The sequence below is a fragment of the Pteropus alecto genome, unplaced genomic scaffold (assembly GCF_000325575.1).
Source record: "Pteropus alecto unplaced genomic scaffold, ASM32557v1 scaffold239, whole genome shotgun sequence".
Lineage (NCBI taxonomy): Eukaryota > Metazoa > Chordata > Mammalia > Chiroptera > Pteropodidae > Pteropus > Pteropus alecto.
The window spans coordinates 10,952,416-10,963,159 of NW_006494613.1; positions in this window are offsets into that span (position 1 = coordinate 10,952,416).

Sequence of the window (10,744 nt, forward strand, 5' to 3'; positions counted from 1 at the left end):
CTTTATGTAATTATTTGATAAAAGAATGTGTAGAAATGCTTCATAGAGGGTATGGCTTATTTATTTTAATTATTCTTTGTAGTTTTTGTTTTTTTTTGTTTTGTAGCTTTCGGTTTTGGTATTGAATGTAGCACTTCGAGATTCCCTTCTAACACTTTATGATTTATGGTTTTTTCTTTGTGTGTTTGTTTTTCATTATCTTAATCAAGATTATTCATTGAAAAATTAGGATCCTAAACATGTCAGAAAGAGGAAAATAGGGGTGGGGGGCGGTCTGTTAAAATCTACAGATGGCTATAAAGAGAATAGGAAGAATGGAGATGCCCTAGAGAGGGATGGAGCTAAATTGTGTCAGAATTAGAAGAGAGTGATATGGAGAGAGCAAGTCATCCAGACAGGCATGGTGGATACAGATAGTATCATGAGAAATAAACTAGAGGAATATGATCCAAGCGTAGGCTAAATGTTTGGGTAAATGGTGAAAAATATCACAGTTAGTGTACTCAGGTAACACATGTCTCACTGGTGATAATGACTTACGATTAAATATCTTAGTAGATGTGATAAGGAGGAACTACTACAAGATGTTGTGGGAACCCAAAGAAGGACAAAATGCTAAACTTGAAAACTTAGGAAGAATTCTATGACAAAAAGGAGGCCAAGCCGAAATCAAAAGGCTTTTCTATTAAAAGAAAAGGAATATGCTCATCTTTTGGATATAAACCCAAAATACCAACTTATAAGGAGCTAGTATTGGAGACATTTGAGTGGGTGGTGAGAATGGTGGTAGAAGAGACAAGTAGATCAACTGGTGCGAGGTCATTATGGACCTTGTGGACCATGTTGGGGTCCTCGGCTATATCCTTAAGCCAAGTGATGACAGTGAAATCCCTCTATTCTTCCATACAGACCATGGAAGATCATAGGTATTAAATATATTTCTTGAAAATCTATGATATATAACATGTCAAGAAGAAGAAAATAAGAGGGGCGGGGGAGGTGTCCATTGAAATCTACAGATGATTATAAAGGGAACAGGGAGACTGGAGTTGGCTTGGAGAGAGGTGGAGCTAAATTGTGTCAGGATTAGAATAGAGTGATATGGAGAGTGTCAAATGAGACATCAATGTCTTCTCATGATTTGATGGTCATGCCATGAAGGCCACATGTATAACTATTTGAGAAGCTAGAAAAACCCATGAATAAATGTTCTACTAATTCTACATCATAATATTGAAACTAAGATTCTGAAACAAAGTGAAACATTTTTGGTCTTCATGTTTTATGATAATGATACAACATATCCTAAGAAGAAAAGGAAAGGATATTAGGAGTAGTCTTATTTTAGCCTAAGAATTATCAACCAGTCTCAAATTCTGTTAGGAGAGGACAGTAAAGTACAAAATAAAAGGGTCTGCCCTTTTACATCACGATTTTAAGAACTATTGTTTATCTCTATTTCTAACTCTTTCCTAGATATCTCACTGCAACTTTCTAAAAGTTTGACAAGATTTCTTTAAATTTTTCTCTCTAAAATTTATATTGATAAGTTTTGACTAATAGAATTTATCCTTTTTGTAGATGGAAGTTTATTTTTCTAAAATAATTGGCATGATTATAATATTCGTATTTTTTGACAGTGACCCAGAAATGCTAGAGTGTATATTACATGTTAAGAATTTACATTAGTATTATTTTAATATAATTTTGCATATATTTAATTTTTTTTTTACAAATTTATACTACAGGTCCTCTCCTCATGTATTGAGCATAGTTAGGTATTCCTGAACTCATAATTGTAATCATTGTTAGACATAGTGATGCTTTATGATGATAACTTCCTAACTTAAAATTTTCTGGTTTATTGCATTTTCTTTTCTTTCTTTTTCTTTTTCTTTTTTCTTTTCTTTTCTTTTTTTTTTTTTTTAAGAAAAGAAATGTGCTCATTTCAATGCTTTCATTTAATAAGTTTAAAAATTTAAGACTTTTGGACTCTACTCTTCTAAGGATGTTTGAACCCAACCTACTTCATTAATAGCTAGCTGACTGAGGTCTTTCTAGAGGACCTAAATGGTATGAGTGAAACACAGTAGAAGATAGCAGGTCAATTCACATGCAAGAATCAGTATAAGTGTGAAAATCACAGTGAAAGCAGAAAACAGCAAGCCAACAGTTCATAACTAGTCATTTAAATGGACTCACGGTCACTTCCTTTTGTCTATTTTTATTACAAAGAGTACTTAGAGATGGAGGCTGAAAAAAAAAATGAATTTTTCATGAAATATAGTGCCTGAGGAAAAAGAAAGAAAAATGTCTATTCCATTGTGTAGACCTAGAGTGAAGCAAAGGCCTGTAGACTATAATATTACATAGTCAAAGCTTGACTTTTTCTTCTGCCAACACAGTAAAAAAAGAAATTGGCAATGACTAATAACGTTTCGATTTCCCTTAGGTGTAAACCTGAATGATAGTGGAATATGAGGAAAACATTTTTTTTTTCTTTCGTTTCTGTCCAGAGAATGATTCAGAAATCCCTGCATCAAAAGCAAAATCTACAGCTTTTATTTATATTATATAGTAGCACATGATATTAATGTTTTAATACTTAGGAAATATCTACCATGTTTCTGTTTAATATTTGAAAATTTTGTGATATTCTCATTGCATCTATAATGTAGACAATTAAATTTGAATTTATAATTATAGAGAACATTTTAAGGAATTATATCAGTTAATATCCTCTTTTTTATTATTAATAGTTCTCTAAGCAATTTCTGTAGGTCCCATTATGAATCCTATGATCTTATGTCGGGGAGAATAAAAGAGAAGTGGATTTAAAAAAGAAGAAATAGAGAAGTGGATTTAAAAGAAGGATTAAAAAAAAAGGGTTTAAAAGAGAAGTGGATTTAAAAGAAGGAAAAGAGAGAGACTGTGAGAAAGATGGATAGGAAAAAAGAAAGGTTGGAAAGGAGAAAGGAAGGAAGGAAGAGAAGAAAGAAGAAGGAAGGAAGGAAGGAAGGAAGGAAGGAAGGAAGGAAGGAAGGAAGGAAGGAAGGAAGGAAGGTAGGAAGGAAGGAAGGAAGGTAGGAAGGAAGGTAGGAGGGAGGGAAGGAGAGAAGGAAGGAGGGGGAAGGAGAGAGGGAGGGAAAGAATGACTTTACAATATAAAATACATGATTATATATTGGTAACAAATTAGAAAATAAATGTATCTAAGTGTTAAAATGGGTAAATAGTATTTTAAACAACTCAAGATTCACATGCATTTAAAATATTAGACTATCCATCTGAGATGAATATACATTTTTTAGATGTTATGTAAGTAAACATAAACATGTTCCAATTAATATTTTTGATAGGTTAATCTATATCGGCCTCACTTATAGTTACCCATTTAACATTGTTTATTCTCTTTGAATCCTAATTCAAATAAACCCTATTTCTGTGAAAGTTGTTAGATTTTCTCTAACATTAAACTTTCTCATTCTTTTCTTATTCTGTCCTTTGCTGCCTGATCCTTATTTCCCATTTACCTGATTTCTTCTTTCTTTCTACTTGCTTTCTTTCCTGCCTTCCTTCTTTTATCTTCATTCTTTTAATCACATGCAATACATACCGGATGAAATTTCAGGTTTTCCTATTGGGGGTCTTATTAGGATTATTATTAAAAGTTTTGTTGTTATAATCTATATTAGCAAGTAAAAAAGGCAATGTGATTAAAAATGCCCAAATGATGGCAGACATTAAATAGATAAATGAAATTAGCTGAAAAACAGTTCTAAATTAAGAGCAGGTAAATTAAACAACATCTGTTTATTGTTGTTGTTGTTATTGCTGTTTTACTAATTGCTCTTGGTTTTAGTGCCTAAAAGATGAGAAACTGGTAAATTTTGTTACCTTAGGGAATATAATAGCAGTGAAGATGGATTAGGGCTCTTTCATCTGAATATGAACCATATTTGAATGAACATTAAGAATACAAGAATAGGTTCTATTCTGGGTAAATTTGACCCTTAATCTTACTGTGGAAACAACTAGCAAATATCCTGAGTCAGAAGTAGTGAAAAATGTTATGATTTGGCAGGAAAAAAAGACCAATTATCATAAGTAAAACAAGAGCATATTAGAAAACAGTGGTTTTCAGTCACTGTCAACCTTGTCAGCCAAGAATGCAAAGGTAGAGAACTTCTGCATCTACTGCAGCACCTGAAACATAAATTCCCAAGAAAGTTTTCTGTAAATACATTAAATTTGCTTAATTATAAAAAATGAAATCTGAAGGACAGTCTTAAAATATAATTTGCTTTGAACAGAGATATTAAAATTCACTGAATTTATGATATTCAAAGTGAAAGTTAATTTTGACCATCAATTTTACATTTAAAAAATTATCATTATTCAAGTCCCCATTTTCTATTTTATATAATGTATATGTCTCACACATTCTAGCTTCTAGCTGATGAATCTATAGAGAGTACATTTATGAAAATAAAATTATATGCAATGTGCCTATCAAATTATAATTCTTCTACATGGAAAAAAATCTAAATATAATGCACATGGCACTTCTCTCCTCCCACATGCATGCTGAACATCTATCTGTAAAAAATCTGGAGCATCTGACAAGTTGAGTCAATAATTTGGTAGCTATCTTTTAGCTTTCATCTTTCAGTAGGCTATTTTGAATAGCTATATTCTTGATAGTTCTCAAGTAGGAATTAGTACTCTTCTAAAGAAGAGTGTCCATTTAGACTTTTTATGGGTTAAATGTATTTTGTTTGCTTTTCTATAATTCTTGAAAAATTATTAAACAATTTATCTTATACATAGTACTTTTATCAAACTAAAATTTTATGATTTTTATTTTTTAAAATGGTTACATTAGCAAATGTATTGGTTAAAAACACTTTAACCTCTGCAAGTCTATTATATATAGAAGCACGAGGATCCTGCTTCATACTTCTCTCCATCGCAGATTCAGTGAGAGCACCTGGAACATAGTAGGGTCATCCATTTATAGAATCCAATAATATAATGATGCTATACCTGTTCATTTGTTTTCCTTTGTACCTTTTATGCTGAATAAGAACACAAATGTTGAGAGAATTTAATTGTGTGAGTTCATGGAATGGAACCTCGCATCCTCTTGTGTGTCTGTGTTGCTGGGAGACCTAGGTTACTGCCTACAAGTTGTTTTTGTACTGAATAAAGCTGCAGAAACTCAATCCAACAATTTTTGGCAAGGAAGCTCCCTTGCATCATTCACCTCCCTCCCTTGGGACTTGGAGAGTCTTTTCGGAAAGCTTAGGTATTTGCAACTATTCACACCTACTGTGTCCCATGAGGTATATTATTTCCCTAAATTTTAACAGAAAAGTCAGATTGATATTTTCTCACATTATTTTTTCCTGCTTCTTCCAACTCTCAAGGAAATAAAAAACACTTGATAGCAACACTAATGTTGTTACTGCTGCTGTCATTAACTCTTCATGATAATTAACACAACTTAATCTAATGTATCCAACTAGAAATCTTATTCTTAGTCTTCTATTAAAATATTTTTTTGAATTCACCTGTATCTTTCTTTGATAATTATCATCAATATGGTATATGGCTTAATGATTCCAGATATCTCAGAATGAAGATTATCTTCTGGATCATTATTTGTACATTTTATTTTAGAGTTTTACTATGAAAGCAATAATCAGTTTGTCACTATTATCAGTAATGATACCTTTGATTAAGGATTTATTTTATACATGTGCAGCTAAAGTACTGTAACTTATTTAGAGCTTCTCTTTTTCATCTCTCATGCTACAGAAACAGAGAAAGAGAAAAGTTACTATTATATAGCATTTCTCTAGTTAATATTTAAAACATTTTGAAAGTCATTTTGAAATCATAGTATTATATAAATCTTTCTGATAAAGTATAAATCTTCCCTAATCCCTGCACCAGGAATTGGCAAACATTTTCTTCAAAAGACCAGATAGTAAATATTTTACATTTGCAGGCCATCTGAATTCTGTCACAATATAACTCTACCTTAGGAGTATGGAGGCAGCCACAGCAAAGAAACATAAACAAATAAGCATGGCTGTTTATTTTGTTTTATTTCTAGACACTTGTAATAGTTTGGTTGTACTAGGTGGTATAATACTAAGGGTACCATAACAAAATGCCACACATATTGGAAAGCTTAGACACCAGAAATTTATTTTCTGACAGTTTTGGAGGCTAAAAGTCCAAAATCAAGGCATCGGCAGATTGGGTTTCTTCTGAGGCCTTTCTACTTACCTTGTATGTGTCCTCTTCTCTGTGCCCTAATATGGTCCTCATATGTGTGCCCATATCCACATGGTTGGTGTCTCCGTGTGCCCAAATTTTCTTTTCTTATAAGAACACTGACTAGATTGGATTAGAGCCAACTTAACGATCTCATTTGAACTTAATCATCTCTTTAAAGATCCAGTATCCGAATACAATCACATTCTGAGGTACTGGGAATTAAACCTTCAACTTAAGAATGTGGGAGCACACAATTTAGATCATAATAATACTGAAGATTGTGTTTCACGTAATGAAAGATTATTTCAAGTGTCATGAAAGATTATTTTTTTCAAATGGTTTTTAAACATTTAAAACTGCAAAAACCTTTGTTAGCACTCAGGACATACGAAAAGCATCAGGACAAATTTTGCCTACAGGCCATAGTTTGCTAGCCCTTGTCCTAGAGAACTATTCTTTCCTTTAAGCATGTCAGTTGTATCTGAATACTGTAAGTCAAATTTCATATAATTTCCAGTTCATTGTTGCTTTCCTGATGAGAAGATACTATCTTCATTACAACTTACTTTTATATCTAAATGATAAAAATAACCTAATGAAATCTATTGTTATTTATTAATATCAGTCCCTGTTGCTACAATTTTATCTGACTACTCTTATAGTGTATAACTTAATTCATCTTAATATTTTAACTTATTTTTGAAAAGATATGCATGCAATAACAAATGTCTTATATTTGCATATTAGTCAAAGTTTATTGTTTCGTTTCATACACTTTATGTCATTTGATTCTCACATTTCTGCTCTTGAGTATACTGATAGTATCTTATTCAATTATCTTGTCAGTGTTAAATAAATTAATCAAATAAGGAAGACATCATTCCCAGATTAAGAGCAGATAAACTAAGTCTCTAAGAATTTAAATGATTACAATGAGTAAGTTCAAAGTTTTAACAGGGACAAGAGATTTCTGATATTTAATTAATAATTTAATGTAGAAATATACCAATCGAATACTGTCAGCGCCAAGCTGATAAAGTAGGAAAGGCTTCAGTGGTGAGATGCCCAGTTTAAAGAATGTACAAGGAGCCAACATGGGAATGAATGGCAGGCACCAAATTTATTGCAGGGAGTATGCGCTTCTGCGCTAGGAGATCACATGGGCTTCATATATGTCAGAGAACAATAGTGGCATTCTGCCACACATGAGTGATAAACAATTAGCTGAGTCATACTTACGTAAGTTAGGCATCCTACTACATTAATGTAACATTTTAAATCCAGAGTACTATCCCTAGCCGCAAGCCTGGATCACAGCCAGACCTGGGACCCATACTCAACCCCTGCAGGGTTGCAGCTCAGCATTTGGCCCAGAGGGTGCAACCACGGGCCCACAATCCACAACAACAATATAAAGAACAACAAAATACTACCAGGCTACAGGCTACAAGGGCTAGGACAGCTACTGTCCACCACCAGGAGGACCCAAAGGAATTCCACCAGGTTGTCAAGGGGTATTCTCCAAGAGCATGGATGGCTTGGACTTCAGCACCTATTTCCTGGAGAGTTGTCTGTGCCTGGTCTGCATGATCAAGAATGTAGACACAGCACTCTACATGGAGTAGGGCACAGGTGCCACCCTGGGTAGCAGATAGGAAATCAAGGGCCATGTGGTTTTGCAGAACTACTTTCACATTTGCGTGTTTTCTTCCATCAAAAGGGTTATAGCCTGATGCATAGTTTTCAATGCCTATGCAATATGCTGGGCTAAAGCTTCTACCTGCAATTCTACATCTATGGATCCCACCCCTGGAATGAATAATGCCAGTGGGTAGAACCACCATGCTGCTCATTTCTGCCAATGCCAGTGGTGATATACTGGATTCCAATTATGAGGCAATTGGGGTAAGATGGATAATTTGCGTCCAGCTAAATTGGGATGTCCCCAGGTACAATGGCCAGTCCAATTAGCAGACAACAGGGACCAGTATTAGTGCCCACAGATCCAGAGATATCCTGCAGGTAGCCAATCAGTAGGCTCTGTACTGGTGTAACATTGCCCATTCCACCAGACTTTGGGAATATTAGCAAGAGTGGTATTAGCACACAGCTCAGAGGGTAGCCACCCTATGATATGGTTGGGCACATATTTTATTTGCTCTATGCAAGTAATTGAGGGGTCTGCTTTTACAATTTCACATGTTCTCCCTCCATTCATCCCTACCCATTGGAAATGGCATAGCTTATGAGGGGTGGGGAATTGCAATGATTGCATCAGAGCAGTGTTTCCACGGCCCACCATCGCTGGTACCATTCAGGTGTGGTATACCAGGTACGCAGCCATGACCAATTTTCAGCCGTAGCCGAAGTAATATGCCATGGCAGTCCCTCAGCTGCATCCACTGGTAGTACAGTACACACCCAGCAGCAAGAAACATTGTGGACAGCAGCAAACACATGAGCCCAGGACATGACAGTTCCCTGTCGTCAGCTTGGGAGATAGGATAGAGCAGACAAAAGGATCATTAGGGGCAAGTCTTATCCTTCTGGGAGTACTCAGGACACTTGCTTATTTTGAGATAGAAGGGTGGCTGGGAGAAGAGCTGCCCCTGGCTTGTGGTACCAGACAGTTTTACAAGGGTAGCAGGCCAAGGGGTCTCCACTGGTGTTACAGTATAGAGAGGAATGGGCTAGAGGCTAAGGACAAAACTCCCCATTAATAGTGAACCCTCCGCCTTCATTGGGAGTGACACTTGCAAGGGCGTGTGCCAAATGCAAATTCAGGATTCTACCCATAACTCATTGCATAAGCCCTGTCCCCAGAGCTTCACCAGGGCCACCCCCAGTTCTTGTGTTACCTGTTTAATCCAGAGCCAGGACTAGGTGGCATATTTACCTGCTGCCAAAGGTTCTGGGGCTGGCAAAAACAAAGATCTCTTGTAGGCCCGGGACAAGAATTGTTTAGCAGCAGCGCGATAGCCCGTGGCAAGCCTGCTATAATTCTGTCAAGGAGAGACAACACCGTTTGCCAGGGCTTATCATTCAGAAGGGGTATAGCCTGTGGAAGGTTAGTATACCAACCACCCCAGCCCAGGACCAAGGTGAGCAGTTTATCCTTCAGCAAGACTTTGAACCACTCTACCATTCCAGCTGCCTATGGACAATAAGGAACATGTATCTGCCATTGTTACTGGCCCAGGTCTGTACCTCCTGTCCGTTAAAATGAGTGCCTCTGTCACTGGAGATTAATAAAGGCCAGCCATAGGCGGGTGAGGTGCTCCAAAGTAGTCACGGTATGGCATTGATCAGCAGCTGCCACTGGCCATGCAAACTCTAGACCAGTAGCCGTGTCCACACCTGTGAACACATAGCGATGTCCCCGGTCTGTGGACAAAGGCACTATGTAGTCCACTTGCCATTCTTGGAGTGTCTTAGCCCTGCAGGGCACCACCCCCAGGGTACTCTTTACCTGTAGTCTCTCTGGGTGTTGCTCAGCACACCAGGGGCATTGTGACACTGCAATTTGTGCTTGTGCCTGGGTCAATGATAGCCCCCATAGCTTTTCTACCTGTTCCATGGGATGAGCCCCTACTTTCTCCAGTTTTTGGTGGAGCCAGGGCCAAGGTCCACTGGAACCAGTTGTACCTGGGCAGAGTGGACTTGTGCCAGCGCATTGGCTGCATCATTGCCCGGAGCCTGTAATGGCAGATGGCCTCCTGTTGAAGATCCTGCTTCCAGAAGTCTTCCTACAAGCCTCGGTCCCATAGGGGAGGGTGACCTATCATCCACTCCTGGCCAGCCCATCAGGGCAGCCACAGAGTTAGACCTCTATACACAGCCCAACTGTCAGTGCGGACATGCACTGGGCCAGTTTCATTCATGAGGACTAACCACTCAGCGTGAACCTCTGTCCATTGGCTAGATTGCCCAGCACTACTCTCATATCAGAAGGTTAGTGTGGATGGCTGTAATGCCACGGCAGCATACATCGGGGGCTGTCCACGGCATGAGCCGTCTGTGTACCAGATATCCTCTGGGGTGGGAGCTTGACCCTCTACACGGGGACTTGGTACTTCTCTCATCTCAACAGGTTCCACCAGAAGGTCTGCTTGAAACTGCACCAGTCCCAAAAGGGAGTGAAGTTGACCTGACAAAGGGGCCTGCTCTAGGTATGCCCTTTACTTGGTCAGTGTAGGGGTTTATGCAATTCCTGTATGAGGAGTCTTCATCCAAGACTGCAGCCACCCCTCCACAGGGTACATGGATTGCATGGTTACAGGATTGGAGCCAGTCATGGCCTCACAGAAGGGTTGCATATATGGCAGCCTGTTGCTTCTGTCAGAGAATACCACGCTTCCGTGCCTTTCCATTACTGGGACCAGAAGCCTATCAACACCTTCTGGGAACTGTACTTCTGCCACGAGCCCCATCCAAACTCTGCATCATCTACTTGCAC